Source organism: Panthera tigris, chromosome C1 (genome assembly GCF_018350195.1).
Source record: "Panthera tigris isolate Pti1 chromosome C1, P.tigris_Pti1_mat1.1, whole genome shotgun sequence".
NCBI lineage: Eukaryota > Metazoa > Chordata > Mammalia > Carnivora > Felidae > Panthera > Panthera tigris.
Window position 1 is genome coordinate 140357787 of NC_056667.1, and position 22486 is coordinate 140380272.

Sequence of the window (22486 nt, forward strand, 5' to 3'; positions counted from 1 at the left end):
TTCACTGGAAAGGTGAAATATTTCTCGAGTACCTGCTAAGTGACATGTGTTTTACTTATATCGTACTAGTTAATACAGCAAATGTGCACCACGTTTACAGACCAGCAAGCGGACATTCAAAAAGATTAAAAAAACTTTCCTGAGTTCATAACACTAACAAGTGAAGGACGTAGGATTTGAACGTAAGTGTGTGTGATTTGAGAGCCAAAGTCTTTAACGAAAACTGTAAAAAGTCTTCATATTTCGACTGCGGTATTGTAGAGCACTTTCATCTCATTGCATTCAACAGTCCACATACACAGCAGCTTATCTATAATTTGCAACAATTTATGCCTCTAGGAAAACATATTTTTGAAGTTTGAGAAAACCTCAATATGAAAAGTTGATCAGGTACCATCAGCAGTTAATGATCAATTCTTGTTCATGTATTTGCTTACTTGTTTATTGACTATGTTCCTGCCATACTGTAGGCTCCATGGGAACCCAGCTTTGTCCAACTTGGTCACCTCTGCATTTCCACCACCTAAGACAATTCTTGCCACCAAGAAAAAGCTCAGTAAATAGTTTTGATTAAAAGGATGAATGAATGACACATTTCTAACATGCCCAGGATTATGAGTCAATAGGAATTCAAATCAATTCTGACTTTTCCTCTGGAAATGAATGATGACGGCAATACTTCTAGTACCTTGTGGCATTTTCTCATTGCAACACATATAATAGAAAAGAAGTCTTTCCTTCTTTTTTGAAAATACCAGTCGTGGGGTGCCTGGGTGGCTCAGTCAGTTAAGTGTCCGACTTCGGCCCAGGTCATGATCTCACAGTCTGTGGGGTGAAGCCCTGAGTCAGGCTGTATGCTGACAGCTCAGAGCCTGGAGCCTGCTTTGGATTCTGTGTCTCCCTCTCTCTCTGACCCTCCCCTGCTCATGCTCTGTCTCTCTCTCTCTCTCAAAAATAAATAAACACTAAAAAAAATTTGTTTAAAGAAAAAAAGAAAATATCAGTCGCTATCTATCAAGTCCAGAGACTATTATCATTCCCTATGAGTTTGTGATGGCACCAAATCTACACTGTTGAAACCTGAAGAATTTTCTAACTTTGTAAGACATATCAAAAATTTCTCCTAAAAATATGGTTTCCAAATTTAGTTAATGGTGACAACTGAAGCAGTGATGCTGGGGTGACATGATAACATGTAATGCTTTAGAGTTGACATCAGGTTTCTCTCATAGGTTTCTTCCTTATTAGTTAGCTCAGTTGGTTAGAGTTTGATATAATGAGGTCAAGGTCATGGATTCAAACCCCTGGTGGAACAATTAGCTTCAGCTTGTTCCCTGACATAGGGTTAACTCTGAGCCCTTCTATTCCCCTTGACTTTGGTTCTATGCTTCAGAAAGGCCAGGATAAACAGTCACACAAAGTAGAACAGATGCTTAGTGAAGGAACTGCAGGAGAGTCATCTCTCTATAAAATCTTCAGATTTCATATTCATACTCTTCAAAGAGCTGTGCTACTGACTCACACTTCCTTAACAATTGATTTTATACATTTCCTAATTATAGCTATAAACAGTGGAATAATTCATCCATAAACAAGTCTATAAATAACCAATTGCCTTATATAAAATTAAATATGAAAAAATACTTCCAGTGACCAGAAGTAACCCTTTGGAATAAAACTTCTACTGAAATACATTAGCCAAGAGTTTGTCTTAATGGGAAAATAGCTACTCAAGTTATTGTATGGGTGAATACACACTTATAATAAATTTTATATATAGATTCTCAGAAAATTATTAGTGACTTTATAAGCAATAACAAGAATGCATCTCATTAACTGAGAACATTTAAGTCCTGGAGGAGATCAATTCCAGGAGACACACAGCCAAGCAGTCTACTTGCAATAAGGACTTATTCAATTTAAGTCACGAGCTGAATAAGAAATTGGACCTGAATCTGGCCCACAGAAAGATGACTCCCTCTACTAAAAAAATGGAACGTCTTTAAAATGAATCCAGGTCACATTAGCTTGCTGAACCAAATGCCAAGTGTTCATTTAAATATAATTTGCTTTTCTTACTGGAACCTCCAGAGAATGAATGATTCCACAATTCATCAAGTGAAAAAAAAAAAAAAAAGGTGAGGGGTAGTGAGTGGAATGTTTCCTTTGGAAACCAATGTTGTCCTTGAATTTGGCCAAGCTGCCATCCATGAAATGAGGACACCCCCACTCCCGTCACTGCCTTGGTTATCACCATACTCCACGAATTAATATTTTGGTTGTCCTTTTTTACCATAATAAATTCTTGGCTAATACCTGGGCAAATACTGATTGAGATGACATTTGGAGAAGCTAAGACAATCTCTAATATATTACTTTTAACATAAGTCATTCTCTTAACTTTTCACTCATCGCTCCTTTTTTAGAGACAATGCCTTGGTTCTTTCTTTCTTCTTCCCTAAGTAGTCTTGCACATTCAATTACAGACAGACATGGCCAACACTAGGTATAATTGAGAACCACGTAGTGCTCGCATTTGGTGTTCGCAAGTTTCCTCTTTTCACGGGTTGAGTCCTTCCAGCAAGCTCATCCTCAGCCCTGTGTCTCCTCAACCTGTCCCTCACCCTCACATTCCTACCCTCATTACAATCTGTGCACAGAGATACAGTCCTATCAGCTGTTCACATTTGAATGCAATTTCTATTCAGCTCCTATCTTATCAAAAGATTTCTAAACTTCAAAATTCTTTCTCCTTATTAAGATATGTAGAGTAGATCAGAAAAAAAAGTTGGGTTTGGATTAGTTTTTGTTTTGATATGTTCAATTTTCTAGAAGAAGCGTGGAGTCATAAAATAAGCAGAGGCTTAGTGACTCCTCAGACCTATGTCTGAACTCTTTCTAAGACTTCATACTGTCTTGACAGGAGGGAATAGTAAGTCTACATAAAGGTGATGTTAATATTACTGAGACCATTTGTAAGAAACAATAAAAGCACTTCCTTGTACGGCATTCCTCCCATCTGTGGTTTCACTGTCCAACATTTCAGTTACAGTGGTTAACTGTATGTGAAAATGAATAATCCTCCTTATGACATATCATTATTAGGTCAATAGGAGGCTAACACTGCATCACGGTACCTACACCATTCACCTCACTTCTTCTCCCTATGTAAGCATTTTATCTTCTCACATCATCTCCAGAAGGATGAGTACAGTCCAAAAAGATATTTTGAGAGAGAGACCACATTAGCATCACTTTTATTAGAGTATATTGTTGTAATTTTTCTATTTTATTATCTATTATAAGGTTGTTAGTCTTTTACTGTGCCAAATTTATAATCTTTATCACAGGTATGTACATATAGTAAAAAACATAGTATATATAAGGTTCAGTACTATCCACAGCTTCAGACGTCTTCTGGGAGTTTTGGAACCTATCTCCTGTAGATAAAGGGGAGGGACTACTGTACATAAGATGCAATACATACAACTTGCTATTATCTAAGCAGTGAAGCCCTCTGTTTCCCGTGAAGTGGGAAGCACGATTACCTTTTTAAGAGTAAAGTGAATGTAGCACAGTAATAAAATTGCATAATATTGAAGGATTAGAACAGCTGCTGTGGGAAGCCTGAACAGATTAGAAGAACAGTCAGTAAAACAGCATCCAACAATGCTATGGTTCTGGCTGAGGTAGAGACTGTATCTTGTTCAGGCACTATCATGCAGGGTGCAGATACCCTGGTATAGGGTCAGAGGGAGCAGACTGTTTGCTTGGTCCAGAGTCTGAGTAACCTCTGTTTGTTAGCCATTTGAAAGATATTCTTGTCAACGACTTCATAGGCTTAGCCCTCCACTGGGAAAGCAAAACCAGCTCTGGAGTCTGGTCTAAGTCAAAGATACACTAAACATTCATTAAGAATGCTTCTGCCTTGGGAAGCCCAGATTCCTGACTCAGCACCTACTTTCTAAGCAGGAAACTGAGAAACCCTGTTTGGTTATGACTGTGGAAGATTTACTTCCTAGCTCCAGCATCCTGCTCAAGCATTCTTTTGTCTCTCTTTCTCTTTTAGATTAAACAAAAATGATTTGGTGCAAGATGTGGGACCCATGTCATGGGTGGCTATTTATCTTGGATCTCCTTGCACTTTCTATCACCATTGCTCACACATTTTCACTCTTGATCAGAGTTGGGTCATCTTTTTTGGAATTTAGATAGATAAGAAATATAGTTTCTCTGTTGGGTGACCTACTTTTAGTAAGCTATTCTGTAAAAAGCCTCAGGATGATTCAGTTATATATTCTCTTTAAATGTGCTACTGTCTTTATTGGTCCATTCACACCTCCATTGCTCCTTTCCTACTACCCAGTTTGGGTAGGCACTGAATCCTCTCCCAAGAACCATCACCGACTTCAGTGAGTAGGATCTGTTGAGGGTTCTTGGAGAGATTAGAGAAAGGATGCACCTTAGAACAGTGTCACAAATTGGCAAAAATCTCAGAGATCTGCTGGGGGTATCTAGGGGCATGGAGGCAAAGAGCTGCACTGCACGTTGAACAGAAGAGCTCTGTCTTATTTGGGCCTATGCATGAACAGGTTTCTCTGATAGCAAGGGTTGATTATTCAGCGAGACTGAACATGGGAAACCTCAGGATACGCTCAGAAAAGAAACCAGGTAAGTTGAACCGGTTGTTAAGAGAGAAGCTGGGGTGATGGACTATGGGATCCTGACTAAGCAGAGAAGTATAAAAAGCCAAAGGTGGCTCACTGACTGAGAGAAAAATGAAAAGATGATAAATCTAGAGGGTTAGCAAAGCCAAAGAACAGATTCCTTCAGACTAAGGAATGAGAGAGCCAGAGATGGGTGTGATAAGGGAAGGGGTCAGCCAGGTGAACATCACATCTGGACTTAAATAATTCAAGGTGCTGGTGATCCCCTCTAGGATGTAGAAAGCTCCCCATCACCTGAAACACTCCAAAAGACACGGTCATCTGGAATAGACAAAAAGAAAATCTCTCAAGGATGCTGTATAGGGCAATCCTGTGTTGAGAGAGTTTAACACTTCCTTTAGAAAAGGAAGCTTTTACTATAGATCTCACATAACCACAAGTACAGAGAGGAGGAGAGATACGGTATTCCTTAAGTTCCCTTCTAACTCCGTGATTCTGTAAGCCCAGCTTAATCTGCAGATTTTAGGTGAGGTGGGTAACTACAAGCTGAATGCTATTTTCTCAATTAACTTCAGGCTGTTTCATGTAGAAAAAATTTCAGTGTGTAGCCTGGCTTTGCTGCTCTTCTGGTTTCAAAGAAGTGCATAAGTTTATTGTAAAATCATATCAAAATTCCAAGTTTTCTCATAAGTGGCTTTACAGCTATGACCGTCTAGAGCATGACCAGAAAACCATGTCTTAGTTTGAAGATGGTTGTTTTGAAAGTAGGTTTGATTGGCGGTTGATTATCCGTGGCTGTGAAGTCAGGATCCACATGGATAAAGAAAATTCACATATAACCCAAAAATTTCATGCCAATGTAAACAACAAGGGAATAAAGCCACCAAATAAAATTCCCATCCCTGCCTCGTTCAGTATTCAATGGATGTGTTAATAAGGAGTGAAGTGGGCAGAAGGGTCACCAGTGGGAGAATGTCTGGGTAAGTAAGGATCCTAGCAAATCTATAAGCTTGGATAATAGAATGGTACAGTGAGAAGTCCAGATTCAAGGTGATTGATTATCCACAGTTTGCTGTTGAGAAAATTATCTTCTCTACTAACACAACTGAGGTCCAGAATGGCTTTCACACAACTCAGCTATGGTATTTTCCTCAGGCATCAAATCGGCCTCCTGGAGTTATAACTGTTTGGTCCCAAGGATTACTCAACTATACATACACAGACTCTGTATAGACCCAAACAAAAAAAGCACACTGTTGTCACATAAATAATAAAGCCAAACGTGCTAATGCTTTGCTGCCTTTGCAGTGATCCACTAGGGAACTTTTGCCAAATAGACTGGAATCGAGTCAATGTTACATTTTTAAAAGGAGAAGAAATTCTAAGCATAAAAGTGTGCCAGTTATCCACCTGACAAAGTTGATAGATAAATATATCTGTAAGTTTACTTCTTTTTATGGACTTCAATGGTCTCTAAACTTTTTAAAATACCCCCATCAATAAAAAATATTGGAGAATGCATGCCTGGTAAGTATTCGTTATAAAATTATTAATTTACATATGTATGTGATATTAAGCTACTCTAAAAAATATGTTCTGGATGCAATAATATTTAAAAGCATTTAAAATGATATAATAAGCATAAAATAAACATTAAAAATGTCTTGCAAATTATCATACCTCCATACTACCACTGACTAATATCCTAACACATGGTATAGACCGAGTTTGATGCATCGTTAACTGGGGTTGACTTAAATCCACATTTTAAAATAGATGTATTGGTATTTGTGAATTTTTACTGACTTCTTGTCAGATCCTCTTAATGTGGCTGATAAAGAGCTCCTACCAAGAGCAGAAGTGTCAACTCTGCCATGGTCTTGTTATTGCCTTCAGCTTGCATTATTTTTACTTTGCATTTGAATTTTCTGTGCAAGATATTTCATGTCATTTAGCTCCATAACTGTGAATGTTAACCTTATAAATATACACATGAAAATATAAAAATAAAAATATATAAATGACATAAAAATATGACCCCCAAATTCACTTATGGAAACCCTTGAATTACAAGGTATTACGAAGCACTGGTAGTCATCAATCACATGAAGCTACCAGGGACAGCTCTTCATGATGTGGAACTCCTATCCTACCTACAAGACAGCTTCCACACTAGCTGACAAATGGGCAGGTGGTGGCATCACTGGTACTGCATACAGTAAAATTAGTTGTATATAATAACAAAAAATGGTAAGTTAGACTTTATCTAAGTTTTAAAACCTCTGTACATCAAAGGACAGTATCCACAGAGTAAACGGACAATTCACAGAATGTGAGTAAATATTTTTAAATCACACATGTGATAAGGAATTAATGCCGAGAATACATAAAATCCCCATCATTCTACAACAACAACAACAAAAACGAGCAGCCCAATTAAAAAATGGGCAAAGGTCTTAAGTCCTTTCTCCAAAGAAGATATACAAATGGTCAATGAGCACATAAAAGCATTCTCAACATCACTAACCATTAGGAAAATGCAAATCAAAAGTTCACTGAGATAATACTTCACACCCATTAGGCTGGCCATCATAAAAAAAATAAACAAATAACAAGTGTTGGCAATGTGGAGAACCTGGGGAGAGATCGGAAATTCGTGCTCTGTTGGTGGTTATGTAAAATGCTGCAGTCACTCTAGAGACAGTTGGGAGGTTCCTTGAAAAGTTACACATAAAATTACCATATGATCTGGCAATTCTACTACTAGGTGTATACCCCAATGAATTGAAAACGGACAAAAACAATACTCGAATGCCAATGTTCACAGCAGCATTATTCACGACAGCCAAAAGGTGGAAACAACTCAAATGTCTTTCAGTGGATGAATAAATCATCGTGGTATACCCATACAACGGAATGAAATTCTGATACATGGATGAACTATAAAAACACTAAGCTAAGTGAAATAAGCTAGACACAAAGAATAAATATCATATGATTCCATTTGTATGAGGTACCTAAAATAGGCAAATTCAGAGAGACAGAAAATAGAATAGAGGTTACCATCAGCTGAGGAGAGAAGGGAATGGGGAATTATTATTTAATGGGTCCAGAGTTTCTGTGTAGGATGTTAAAAAAGTTTTTAAAGTAGATAGTGCTGATGGTTACATTACATTGCGAACATATTTATTGCCACTGAATTGTATTTAAAAATGGTTAAAATGGTAAATGTTATGTTTTATATATTTTACCACACAAAAAAATCACCAGAAAATTAGTGAAACTTAATTTTTTAAGGTTAATTTAAATTAAAATTTTATTATATTCTTTTGGCATAATTATAGGTCGCCTTATACTCCCTTTATAGTTCCTTACTCTGGAGACCTCTGATTTTAAATCAAACTGCACTTATTAGTGGTTCGAAGGGGACTTACAAATAATGTAAGGTTTATGTATGCCTTGGAATTGTCATGTACATGATACCTCCTGGGCCCCCACATGTTGTTTTACAAGTGTGCTACACAATGGTGTTTCCTGGCTGCTGCAGAGGGTGAATGGGTCTGAAATCTAACTTGTGCTGCACTCTCCAAGCCATGAGCTTCATCTACGTCATCCTACATGAAGGGGTGCAATTATTTAAATCATTTTGAAAAGTGTGCAAAATCATCATATGTGTAATAACCATAGTTCTTGCTATTACTACGTAAGTTTGAAAACCTAATGTTGAAACAAATAATTTCACGGATTTCATACCAATATTCAAATGCATCTTTCTTGACATGTCTAGAAAAGGCTGTTGGCCAGTTGATATGCCATCTTGTTAGCCAAGGCAGTAAAAATCCTTTGATTTTTCTGAATGAAAAATGGTGACCAGAATCGTCAAATGGAGCAGGGTAAGCTGTTAAGTATCCAAGTTCCTAATCAAACCCACATTCAAGAGATGCTCAACATCACTCCTCATCAGGGAAATACAAATCAAAACCACACTCAGATATCACCTCACGCCAGTCAGACTGGCCAAAATGAACAAATCAGGAGACTATAGATGCTGGAGAGGATGTGGAGAAATGGGAACCCTCTTGCACTGTTGGTGGGAATGCAAACTGGTGCAGCCACTCTGGAAAACAGTGTGGAGGTTCCTCAAAAAATTAAAAATAGACCTACCCTATGACCCAACAGTAGCACTGCTAGGAATTTACCCAAGGGATACAGGAGTACTGATGCATAGGGGCACTTGTACCCCAATGTTTAGAGTAGCACTCTCAACAATACCCAAATTGTGGAAAAAGCCTAAATGTCCATCAACTGATGGATGGATAAAGAAATTGTGGTTTATATACACAATGGAGTACTATGTGGCAATGAGAAAGAATGAAATATGGCCCTTTGTAGCAACATGGATGGAACTGAAGAGTGTGATGCTAAGTGAAATAAGCCATACAGAGAAAGACAGATACCATGTGTTTTCACTCTTATGTGGATCCTGAGAAACTTAACAGAAACCCATGGGGGAGGGGAAGGAAAAAAAAAAAAAGAGGTTAGAGTAGGAGAGAGCCAAAGCATAAGAGACTCTTAAAAACTGAGAACAAACTGAGGGTTGATGGGGGGTGGGAGAGAGGGGAGGGTGGGTGATGGGTATTGAGGAGGGCACCTTTTGGGATGAGCACTGGGTGTTGCATGGAAACCAATTTGACAATAAATTTCATATATTAAAAAAATAAAAATAAAAACCCACATTCATTAATTAATTAATGAAACTGTACGGCAAATCCACTTTGTACCAAGGAAGAACAGAAACTGGGGGCTAAGAGATGAAGTGAGGTCTCCAAGTGAGGTGGTTAGTGTGAAAACTGGCATAAGAGTCTGGATCCCCAAGCAGCTGAGGCTTGTGTCACAGTCAGTGTGGTGCTCCCCAGATTGGGGAGATGAGCACATAGAATCCAGCCTAGGCATGGCTGGTATTATGGACTCCACAGAGCAGGATGTTAGCACCCTCACTGTAGATTGAGATGTTTGTGACATCTCCATATGAAGCAGAAGAAAGAAAAGAATAAACAAGGAAACATTTAGTGACTATCACCCATCATTCCACACCATTTTGTGTGGGCCCCTCTGTTCTGCTCTTTTCAGAACTTTCCATAGTATCTGTATTCTGGATCTGCTAAAGGCAATACAAACATTGTCTTACATGTATATATGCAATACATTATAGGTATTGTACATAGATATTTATATATTTATTTTTCTACCATTTACATAATAAACCATACTTTTAATAAAACCCTAATTTAACTTAATGAATATTCTGGAATTGCAAATGCTCCCCAAAATAAGGAACCAAAACCCACTTCCCTTAATAAGCTGTCTGTGTCCCATTTTTGAAATATAACATGTAGATGAAGTAAATGAATCTGGGGTGGAAGAAACAAAATTAATCAAAAAAAATATCTTTTTCCCATTTGACTGGTAATTCTCATTCCCTCTCTCCTTTTGTCCCTCCTCTCCATGCCCCCCCATATGTTTATGTCACTTCTGATTTCAGATTCCCTGAATGAAATTCAGTGGGCTATAAGCTAACTGACTGACAAACACTGGCTAAGTTAAACAAAGGTGGGAACAATGAGAAGGGCCCAATTGCTCTGAAGAGTTTTGAAGTGAAAAATCTTCACCTCTGGGTTGAATTTTTCATGGCAGCTGAAACTAACCTACTCGTAATGGGTCAAGAGCCACGCCTTCCTTTGCTGCTGTACACACGGATCCATTTTGTGTGCTCTACCAAGGAATGGTTTGGAGCTGGGTAGGTCTTCCAGAGGTCATCTTTTCCTAAGGCCTCCAGGCAGTTTTCCTTTAAAGCATTCCAGATTTTTCATTCCTTAATTCTTTAAAATGCATTGAGCAATTGATAGCTAAACCTCTGATGTCTACAGGAAGAAATGTTAGAGTCAGTGGGTCTTAATTTTACTCCTAGGCAAATCTGTGTGCAAGGCGAGGATGCCCTTTAAAGTCAAATTTAGTTTTGCTTTCTTTATTCTTACATTGTGATAATACTTTAGGAAGCTGGCATTAAAGAGAGGTCAAATCACAGGCTAAAAGAAGAATTATGTCCATTTTGAACAGAGACTTTTAGACAACAAAATGATCATTTAGTGCCTATATTAGATTCCTTCCTGAATTTAGCCTTTAGGCAATCGGTTTATTAAAGGATTCTAAAAGCATTTGGCCTTTATGTGAATGGGAGTAAGCTCTACAGAGCTTCTAACTATAATGAAATCAGAAGGGTCATAAACCCTTGTGCTGTAGACATTAATTAACGGCCAGCTTACCCCAGAGTAAAGTGCTGGGATAGCAGGTGTGTTTGGGGGAGGTACATGACTGCCTGGGAAGCAGCTGGACTTGGCAGTTTTTGGATTGAGAACAGAGAGGTAGGAAATCTCTCGCACAGGGGCAGTTTGTCCATCCCTTTGACCCCCACATGCCTTAAGTGAACTCCTCTGTTTCTTACAAATTTTGCATCTGCATGTGGAAAACCATGCATTTCCCATCTTTTAAAGGAAGTAGTTGCTTTCCCACTCTCTCCCTTTTCCCACACCTGGACTGGACATTATTTGTCTTGAGGCAGAAGAGGGTTCAACACACCATGTGACCATATTTAATGGTCTCCAAAATTACTTCTGTGAAATATCCACCTACTTGCCACAGCTTGATTTACTGCATCGCCAGGAAATAACAAATGTAATTACTTTGGAATCAACATAATATGAGGCCAGATTTCCTTAACATTCCTTTTGCTTGAGAGGAACTTAATATGAATGAGAACCAGCTGTCTGTCTGTCATCATGTACATTTGGTCAGCTTTCATAACTGATGACAGATATGGCTCTTTTGGAAAATACTTTAAAGTCACATAATTGTAATGGCCATTTTTCCTCTGACAGCTTTAAGATCTATAATGAATCATGTAAAGCACATGGATCTTACCTGAAACCAAGAGATAACTTTGTGTCCTCCCAGTGCTTACCTCCCCCAGAATAGTTTCCCCCAGCCTAATGTTTTGGATTTCTTTGGGTAGTATGTTCTTATTCAAGAAGAAAACACAAATGAAGCCTGTGACATTGTGACTATAGAAATGCATTAGTAACCTATGTAACCTAGAGTTTTGGATGGCCAGCAGGGTCTTCTGTGTGTGTGCACACGTGCATGTGTGTGTGAGAGATCTGATTTAATTAGCCTTATTACACATCGACTAATTACCAGACTATTTGTCAGACACTAAGATTTTTACAAGGACCTGGCATTTTGGGGTCTCTACTTTGTGTTAGGCTACTGACATCCATTTTCTTTTCTTAACCTTCACATCAAACCAACCTCATGAGTTAGATATTATGACCTGCTTATTTCCAAAGAGAACATTGAAATTTAGTGACACTAATAACTTTTTTAGGGTCACGGAATTTGTTAATTAATAAAGTTGAGAGTAGGAACTAGGCCTCTTTGATTCAAGTCAGTAATGAACCATTAATGAAAGACTCAGCAAGATTAGTAAATACAAGCTCATTATACAACAACTGATAATTGTCTATGGACCAGGAATAACTAATTAGACAATCTAATACAGAAAAATGATCCCATTCCTAAGTCAGAGAAATGAGAGTGCAATGGACAAATAGCTCAGTAAAAGTGGAGCACAACCACATGTGTGGACACTTAATATTTGACAGAGGTGCAATTACAATGGGGTAAGGATCTGCTAATGAACTAGTGGTGACTGGAAAATAAGATAGCCATCTGATTCCTTACTTTACACTATATAAACATTCAATATTCCAGGAAGATTAAAAACCAAATTTGAAAAAGTAAAGCCTTAAACATTTTATTCTATTTTTTTAGAGAAAGAAAGTGCACGTGATCAGGGAAGGGGGTAGAGGGAGAGAGAGAATCCTTTTTTTTAACGTCTATTTTGAGGGGGAGAGACAAAGCGAGAGCGAGAGCGAGAGCGAGAGAGAGAGAACAAGTGGGGGAGGGGCAGGGAGAAAGGGAGAGAGAATCCCATGTAAGCTAGAGCCCGACGCAGGGCTCCATCCCATGAACTGCGAGATCACAACCTAAGAGACAAATGCTCAACCGACTGAGCCACCTAGGTACCCCGAGATAGAATCTTAAGCAGGTTCCATGCTCAGCACTGACAGAGCCCCATACGGGGCTTAATCCCATGACTCTGGGATCATGACCTGAGCCAAAATCAAGAGTCAGACACTCAACCAACTGAGCAACACAGGCACCCCAAACCTTAAACATTTTAGAAGAAACTAAATGATGTTGAAGTGTGGAAGGAGTTCTTAAATAAAACACAGAAAAGCACAAATGGCACAATGAAAGATTAACAAATTCACTATATTAAAACTAAGGCTCTTTTTTTTTTTTTTTTACAATAAACACAATGCAAATAGTGAAAACACAAGCCACAGACTGGAGAAAATATTTGCAACACATATAACTAACAAAAGAATTAGTATCCAGAACACTTAAAGAAGAAATAAAAATCAATAGCCCAAAAGAAAAAATGGGCAATTCGCAAAACAGGAAACTCAATGTTTATTTAATATATAAAAAGATTTTTTAATCTTACTACTAATAAGGAAAACAAGATTAAAGCAATGAGATCTCATTTCACATTTATCAAATTGACTAATTTTTGAAGTCTGAAAATACCTATTGTTGACTAGATGTGATACAACAGGAATCCCATTTATTGTTGATAAAATTGAAACAACTACTTTGGAGCACAATTTGGTACTGTCTAGTAAAGCTGAAGATGCACATTACCTAACACCAAGCATTTCCACCTCTGTGTAAGCATCTTAGAGAAGCTGTCTAACACGCATACATCCAAGGGAGACATACAAAATGTTAATTTCAGCATTATTTCTAAAAACAAAACAACAGGAACTCAACTATATTTAAATTTTAAATGGATATATTTTGATATATTCATAAAATGCGAAACCATGCAGCAGCTAAAAGGAACAGACTAAATTCTACCTTCTTGTAGCAACATGAATAAATCTCAAAAACACAACGTGGTCAAAAAAAGTTGCAAAGCCTTAGAACAGCATGATATATATAAAGTCCAAAAATATGCAAAAATATGACATTGTTTATAGAGACAATTTATGGTAATTTATGCTTTACTGAATAGTGAAACATGCAGTTTGTATTTATATAAAAGTATAAAAGCATGCACATAAGAAAAATAACAAAATAAAATAGTGGCTTTCTCCGGAAAGGGGCAGATAAGAATTAAATCAGAGAGTTTTGTTAGGAAAGGCCCTTAAATTAAAAAAAAAAAAATCTGAAATGAATATGGTGTTGGATGATTGAAAGAAAAAGAGAAAAGATGAGGCAGGCAGAAGGGAGAGAAGGTATAAAGGAAAGGGAGAGAGGAAGGCAGATTCTGTCTTTCAAGGTACAGTCATTTAAATTAAAAACCAGATTAAAGGAGGAATTTCCAGATTTTCTGAAACACACAATGAACAAATGGGGCTAGGTTTGATAGGACTTAATAAAATTCATTAATTTGGGGGCACCTGGGTGGCTCAGTCAGTTGAGCGACTGACTTCGGCTCAGGTCATGATCTCATGGTTTGTGAGTTTGAGCCCCGCGTGGGGCTCTGTGTTGACAGCTCGGAGCCTGGAGCCTGCTTTGGATTCTGTGTCTCCCTCTCTCTCTCTGCCCCTCCCCCACTCATGCTCTGTCTCTGTCTCAGAAATAAACATTAAAAAAATTTTAATTCATTAATTTATATTAATTAGCAGAAGGTCCATTTGAATTAAACAAATTCAGAAATTCTGAGTATTTAAAGGCATGCAATTGTAAAACATTCTGTGCCTACAGCTATTCAAACTGACCACAGCGAACAGTTTACCTTTACATATGTGGCACATTTGTATCTTGAAATATGAAGCAGCTTGGTCTCTGTGTGTCCCCTCTCCTCTCTTACTTGTGCCCTAGGGCAATTTTCCTTCCTCTCATCCAGAAACAAAAATTCAAACAAATCTATGAGCAAAGTGCCTGATTTTTTTAATCTTCATGTGTATACTTCTCTTTCATATAATGTCCATACTGTTTTTCACTATTTTACTGAGCAGTAAAACATTATATTTTTGTTACCAAAATAAGATCATAATCTACATATCCCCTTGAAAGCTAATTTTTCCAGTTCACATTCATCATTTCAGAAAATGTTCATCTCACCTAATATTAGAATTTAGATTCTCCTCATGGCCCTAAATACCCCTTTTAAGACTGATTTGCACAAATCACAGCCAATCCAAGCCCATACATTTCACCTATTTTATTTCTTATGTCTCTTTTCATTTAGAACAGATCCTTTATTTTAATAATGCTGAACTATTATCTTACAGGATATACCACTTTCTAAATCTGTCCAGTTTCTTCATGATGAATTTTAGCTTGTTCCTTACTTCATAAACTGACAGCTATGTCTAAAGGCTCTAGGGATTCAAGTTGAGCATATCTGGCTAGATAATTCATAAATGATGTTACCAACCTCATTTTGCAACACCTGAGAAAACATGTAACATCTGGCCGAGCCCCATTAATGATACTAAGCTTAACCACTGAATTAGAGTGGTGACAGTTTGATTTCTCTATTTAATAGTTAACATTTTTCCCTTTGCAACCTGAAACAATTTGAATGGTGTTGCTTTGGCATTATACAAGTGTTTCGTTCACCATCATCCATTCCCTTAATGGTTTTAACATCAACTGATAATCCTGAATTAACAATTTCATTATATCACCGGCCTATAAAGCAAGGAATAACACGAGCAAAAATCCCTGCTCTCATGGAACTTACTATCTAGTAGGATAGTAGGATAGAGAAACAATAAACATAAAAAGTTAGAAAAATACTCTATGAAGTATATCATGTGGTACAAAGTGCTACAGAAATAAGGCTGGGAAGGGATGAGGAAATGGGATGGAAGAGAGGACTATGGGATTGTTGTACTGAATAAGGTGGTCAGGGAAGGCATCACAAGGTATCTGTGACTTTTGTGCAGGGACAGTGGACATCTGGGGGAAAGAATCATTCCAGATAAGTGCAAAGGCCCTGGGTTGGGAGACTGCTCATATGTTCAAGGGCCAGCTAAGAGACCAAGGTGGCTGGAGCAGAGATAGGAAAAGAAGAGAATGAAAAGTGGTCAATGAGTAGACAAGAGAGTGTGCAAATCACGGAGGTCTTGAGGGCCAATGTAAGGGCTTTGACTTTTACTCCAAGATAGGCAGAGGAGCAACTTTGCCTGTCTCACATATTATAGGAATTTCACAGGCTGGTTTCAGCATGGACATGTAAAGAGAAGTTATCACCCCTATTCTTACGACAAGAAGAAACTGAAGCAAACTGAAAATCGGTAATCTTCTTGGACCTGTTAGAGAACTGAGGTTGCAGAGCAAAGGGCTATCCTGAAAGTTGGAGACACAGGAGAATATGAGATCACAGCCAAGATCTACCTACCAGGAGCAAAAGCTGCTAGAGCCATAACCTGGCAGGAACACTTGAATGGTAATTTTGACAAACTGACAGAAGCAGAATATAGACTAGGGTGACAGTGAATAGCTCCTGGTGGCCTAGGCAGACGCTCAGATTTTCTTGGCTTTTCCCTTTAGGGTCCCCCAGATTCTCACAGGAAAGAGATGCCCTCATAGCTCTGGCAAGAGGAGTAGAAAGGTAACTGTTTTGAAATACACCCAGAGTATTCTCCATGCCAAAGGCTTACTCGCCACAAAAAGGACTTCACCAGAGCCTTGCCTCACCAAGGTCAAAAATCCATATGCACACAAAATAGAGTATAGGACAGGCAGGAGAGGAAATTAGGAAGTTATGGCAATACCTGTCGGAGCCAAGGATAGAGTTGGCTTTTTTTCCAACAAGAGTCTAGAAAAGACTGTGACTGGAGGAAACGGCAAAAGAAAGCCAAATAGTGAGTTTGTTGAAAGGAGGATAGTTTCTAGTCATGGACAGGGAAAGGAGAAGGTTAACCATCCCTCTCTGATTACAAAGTGAAAGGGTCTCTCCCTGAGCCATACGGGCCAAGAGATGGGCGAACCATTATTCCCATGGCCAATTCACTAGTCACCTATGGGCAAACTGCTCTTCGGGAGTGCTGACACTTGTAAGTCTTCTGAACAGAGGGCAGAGGATTCAGTTCCTGGAGTGAGGACCAGGGCATCAAGAGGAACATTTCTTCTGTCAGTGGAAGGTGGAACAGGAAGAGAACCTGGAGAAGTTATCCTTGTGCCAACTCTTCACTACAGTTTGCAAGCATCCCTTGTCCAATGCACTGTATGATTTTGGAAATGGACACTATCAGCACTCCTTGGCACAGCTACGTGGTCCTAAGGCCACAGGATCATACATTCACATTGGGAATCACCCCTTCAAGTCCCCTCAGATCATGACAAATTTCTTGGCATATTTTTTTTGTCATGGCTATAGCTCATGTGGTTGTGGGTCAGTGTTCCAGATTGCAAAGATGCTAATCACACCCATCCAAACATTAAAGGATTACACTAAGCCCTGGGGTCTGCTGACCTTTACCCTGTAGTTCCTCAAGCATCTCCTTGAAAGTACCTGAAGTCACTGTAAAACTTATATTTTATCCTTCAGGTATTCTTGTTTTTGTTTTTTGTTTTCTACAAATCCAACATCAGCCCTTGTTTCTTCTCAAATTAGTCAAAACTATTTGTCAGAGCACAGCACAAATGACAGCAGCCACACCACAGTATGTAGAATATTCTTTTTTATGAAAAGATTCTCCTGGGGGTGCCTGGGTGGCTCAGTGGGTTAAGCGTCTGACTCTTGATTTTAGCTCAGGTCATGATCTCATGGTTCATGGGTTCAAGCCCCACATCAGGCCCCCGCTGACAGTGTGGAGCCTGCTTGGGATTCTCTGTCTCTCTCTCTCTCTCTCTCTCTCTCTCTCTCTCTCAATAAATAAATAAACATTAAAAAAAAAAGATATTATCTCGGGCTTGGTATCTCTGGTTTCACTGCCATATCAGTGACAGCAGCTGGAGATTCATGGGCTGCCCAATTTCAAGGTAGTCTCCAAAGCACAGCAGATGAGACACAAGAGGACTCTCACTTTTAGTAACTCCTGTGCTGGCTCATTTCTATGTCATGGTGACTGCACTCTGAACTTCACAGATAACATTACTGAGATTTGCTAGTTCACTATGAATGGATGGACAGACAGATGAATATCAGAAAGCAATGTTAAATTAACAGTTGAACTCACTTTACAAAAGGGAGCTCTCAAAATACTTCCTTCCAGGCAGAAGACATCCTTATTTTCTACTTCTTATATTTTTAGTAGCAAAATTTGGGAAGTATGTGGGGCTAAAGGAATCATATGGAAGATGACTTCGTTAAGTGATTATTGGCCCTCAATCTGAAGGTCTCTCTGACCTAACATACTGAACCTAGAATGAACTAGTAAGTGTAAGCTGATGAAGTGCCCTTAGGCTGGATTTACTCACCAACAAATATCTAAACAAGTTGTAGTATCACTTTTCTAGCCTTAGAAGTTGATATCTGATCACACAGCTGATTCTAATGACCTCTAAATAAAAGAGAGAAATCAAGTTCAACAGCTAAGAAATTAGGGAACTATTACTGAGATACTTACCACATGTTGTTGTGAACCAAACACTGAAAAAGATACAGGTAGGAGTTTTTTATAATAAAAAATTCCTCAGAGTTGATATCATAGTCTACTGAACTTTATGTTTTGACTGTGGTATTTTACTTTCAAAACAGATTAGGAAAATAATATGTAAAGCTAGAAATAACAAGGGAATCTATAAACCTGAAGGTCCTATGGAACAGAGTCAGAACTTTCTCAGCAAATGTGGTGAGTTAACATCTATACACATATAGGAAACAACTAACCAAACATTACAAAGCCAAAAGTTAATTCCACCCTGTTGAGTGTGGCCAAAAGCCATACTATTTTATTTTAATACAATAAAGACTATATCAAACATCCCCAGAATCTGGACCAGAGTACATAAGAACTAAACTATTCTGACAAAATGCAAGCTGAGTAGTCATATTCCTTTACATAATTTTTTGCATCAGTCACCCAATTTTGCATCGGTCATACAATTTTTTGCATCAGTATAATGCAAAGCACCTTTAGAATGATAGAAACATCTGAGCTCTGCACTTCCTAGTCGCATGGCCAAGAACAAAAAAATCTCCTGAACAATGTGACCTACAGCTTTCCCAACTGAAAAACTGAACCATAGTCCCCATGTTGCAAGGTTGTTGAGGAGGTTATAAATAATATGGGCAAAATGTCTGATTTTGAATGCCTACTGCTATTCTTAGAGGGTAGTCTTTCATTAAGTAAATCTGACATAGGTGTGCTTGGCTACTTCCTGTAACTCTGTGTCCTCCCAAAAAGTGGAAATTTCAGTAGTAATTCGTAGATTGCATTTTCACATAGAAAGCTGGCTACTTTGTATTTATTAGAGATGTGCCACTCAGGTCTCCCTTCCAAAGAGGGCTTGCTGCTCAGCTGTGAGGAGTGTGGTTTGCTCAAGGCCTCCAGCTGTTAGTCCTCCAGGGTCTGCTTCAGCTTTCCAACCAAGGTCACACCACTTGTGGAGTGGCCCTGGGCCAATGACTGTGCCAGACAGTGGTGGCCAAGAACATGTTCCTCTCACAGCAGCCTCCAGTCAATGACTGAACAAAGCAGGAATACACCCAATGCAGCATTTCTCCGACAGGCAAGCCATGCTCCTGAGCTCCCCTTGGGCAGGCAGAGGCTTGGCCAGGTGGGCAGGGCAAAGCGACAGCGCCCCCCACCCAGTCCCACTCCCTCTCATTCCCATTCACAGGCTTACTCCCGGAAAATATTTTACACCCTAACAGCCTTGGCATCTGCTTCCAGAGAACCCAAACTGGGACACCTAGAAAACGTTTAAGAGATCTGTTACCAGACAATGATCACCACCACCACCACCACCAATCCTGCTAGAAGAATCCATGGAAATGCAGAAGCTCTTTATAACTTTGTCTAAAACATCCCAGGCAAGTGTCTACTCTGTTCTTTTTTGTCCCCCAGCTATACTGAGATATAATTGTTATGCCACGTGTATAAGGTTAAGATGTACAACCTGTTGATTTCACACACTTACATAAGGCAAAATGGCTAGCCCCATACCTTAGCTAACATCTCCATCATATCACATGATTACCATTTCTCTTTTGTGGTGAGAACATTTAGGATCTACTCTCCTGGCAACGTTGAAGTATATGACGCAGTATTGTTGACCATAATCACAACGCTGTACATTACATCTTCAGAACTTAGTCATGTTATAACCGGAAGTTTGTATGCTTTGACCAGCATCTCCCCATCTCCCCCTCCCCAAGCCCCTGACAACCACAACTCTATTATAAATTAACACTTCATGCCTTCAGTCTTCCCTCAAGGTGTTAAACCAACGTTAGCATTTGTGCGTATTTTTTCCTGTTTACTCCAATATGAATTTGCTTGCTGCAACTTAGGCTGCCTTCTCCATGCATTCACTGTGAAGATGAAGAAAAAGCACCTACAATGTGATTTCAAGACATGTAGGCTGTGCTTTTGCTATTGATCAAGATTCTCAACCTCTTTAGACATGCCTCGGAGGTGTTACTTCCCAAGCTATTAATCATTTTTATTGCTTTTCTCTGGGTGTTATCCAAACTCTCCTCCCTGCAGCTGTCTTCTGATGAACAGTTTCAAACTCATAGCAGGTCTCTAGTAAGAAGCTGGCTTAGTACAGAAAGATGGAGAAGCTCAATGGCCAGAACTCCAATGACTAGGATTAACTATGGAAACTGGCTGCAAAAACTTTCTAATTATCCTTACCTTTATCATTCAGTAATTGTGTAATTCAAAATATTGGATTTGTTTATATCCCACCTCATTCTATTGCTTTGGGATGCAGAGCTCTAAATATATCTGTCAAGTCCATCTGATCCAATGTATCATTCAGGGTCCTTGTTTCTTTATTGACCGTGTGTCTAGATGATCTATTCATTTCTGTAAGTGGGGTGTTAAAGTCCCCTGCAATTACCACATTCTTATCAATAAGGTTGCTTATGTTTGTGAGTAATTGTTTTATATATTTGGGGGCTCCTGTATTCGGCGCATAGACATTTATAATTGTTAGCTCTTCCTGATGGATAGACCCTGTGATTATTATATAATGCCCTTCTTCATCTCTTGTTACAGCCTTTAATTAAAAGTCTAGTTTGTCTGATATAAGTATGGCTACTCCAGCTTTCTTTTGACTTCCAGTGGCATGATAAATAGTTCTCCATCCCCTGACTCTCAATCTGAAGATGTCCTCAGGTCTAAAATGAGTCTCTTGTAGACAGCAAATAGATGGGTCTTGTTTTTTTATCCATTCTGATATCCTATGTCTTTTGGTTGGCGCATTTAGTCCATTTACATTCAGTGTTATTATAGAAAGATATGGGTTTAGAGTCATTGTGATGTCCGTAGGTTTCATGCTTGTAGTGATGTCTCTGGTACTTTGTTCTCACAGGATCCCCCTTAGGATCTCTTGTAGGGCTGGTTTAGTGGTGATGAATTCCTTCAGTTTTTGTTTGTTTGGGAAGACCTTTATCTCTCCTTCTATTCTAAATGACAGACTTGCTGGATAAAGGATTCTCGGCTGCATATTTTTTTCTGTTCATCACGTGGAAGATCTCCTGCCATTCCTTTCTGGCCTGCCAAGTTTCAGTAGAGAGATCAGTCACGAGTCTTTTACATCTCCCTTTATATGTTAGAGCATGTTTATCTCTAGCTGCTTCAGAATTTTCTCTTTATCCTTGTATTTTGACAGTTTCACTATGATATGTCGTGCAGAAGATTGATTCAAGTTACGTCTGAAGGGAGTTCTCTGTGCCTCTTGGATTTCAATGCCTTTTTCCTTCCCCAGATCCGGGAAGTTCTCAGCTATTATTTCTTCAAGTACACCTTCAACACCTTTCCCTCTCTCTTCCTCCTCTGGAATACCAATTATGCGTATATTATTTCTCTTTAGTGCATCACTTAGTTCTCTAATTTTCCCCTCATACTCCTGGATTTTTTTTATCTCTCTTTTTCTCAGCTTCTTCTTTTTCCATAATTTTATCTTCTAGTTCACCTATTCTCTCCTCTGCCTCTTCAATCCAAGCCGTAGTTGTCTCCATTTTATTTTGCAGCTCGTTGATAGCATTATCCCACCTCATTCTAGAGAATATTTTGGATGTGCCTAATTAAAATGCACCAAGGGTCAGCAATACACAAAGCATGGCCTCGGCAGAAACACAAAACTTCACATTTACAATCAGTTCCATAATAGGCATTTTTAAAATCTCCCTATTAAAATAACATGAATGGCACTTATACCTACACACATCTCTAAAAGTGATGGTGAAGGGCACAACACAATGAAGAAGGACCACATTATGTTATCTTTCTCTGAATCTTTTAAAATAAGAGCCACCAACTCTGCTTGCAGTCTGTGTTTTTTGTAAGCTGGCTTTCTTGGCCTGCAGAATATGGTGTGACCTGCTCTTCCAGCCTATTCTTCAACAATCCCTTTACCCACTTTAAATTCAGGTTAGACTGAACCATATGCTATTTCTCTCCAAACACTGCTGCTTTCCCTAGCCCTCTTACGTTCATTTCGCATGTCCTCAAATGCATTGTCCCCTCACTCAAAATAGGTTAAGCCATCCAAAGCCCAATTTG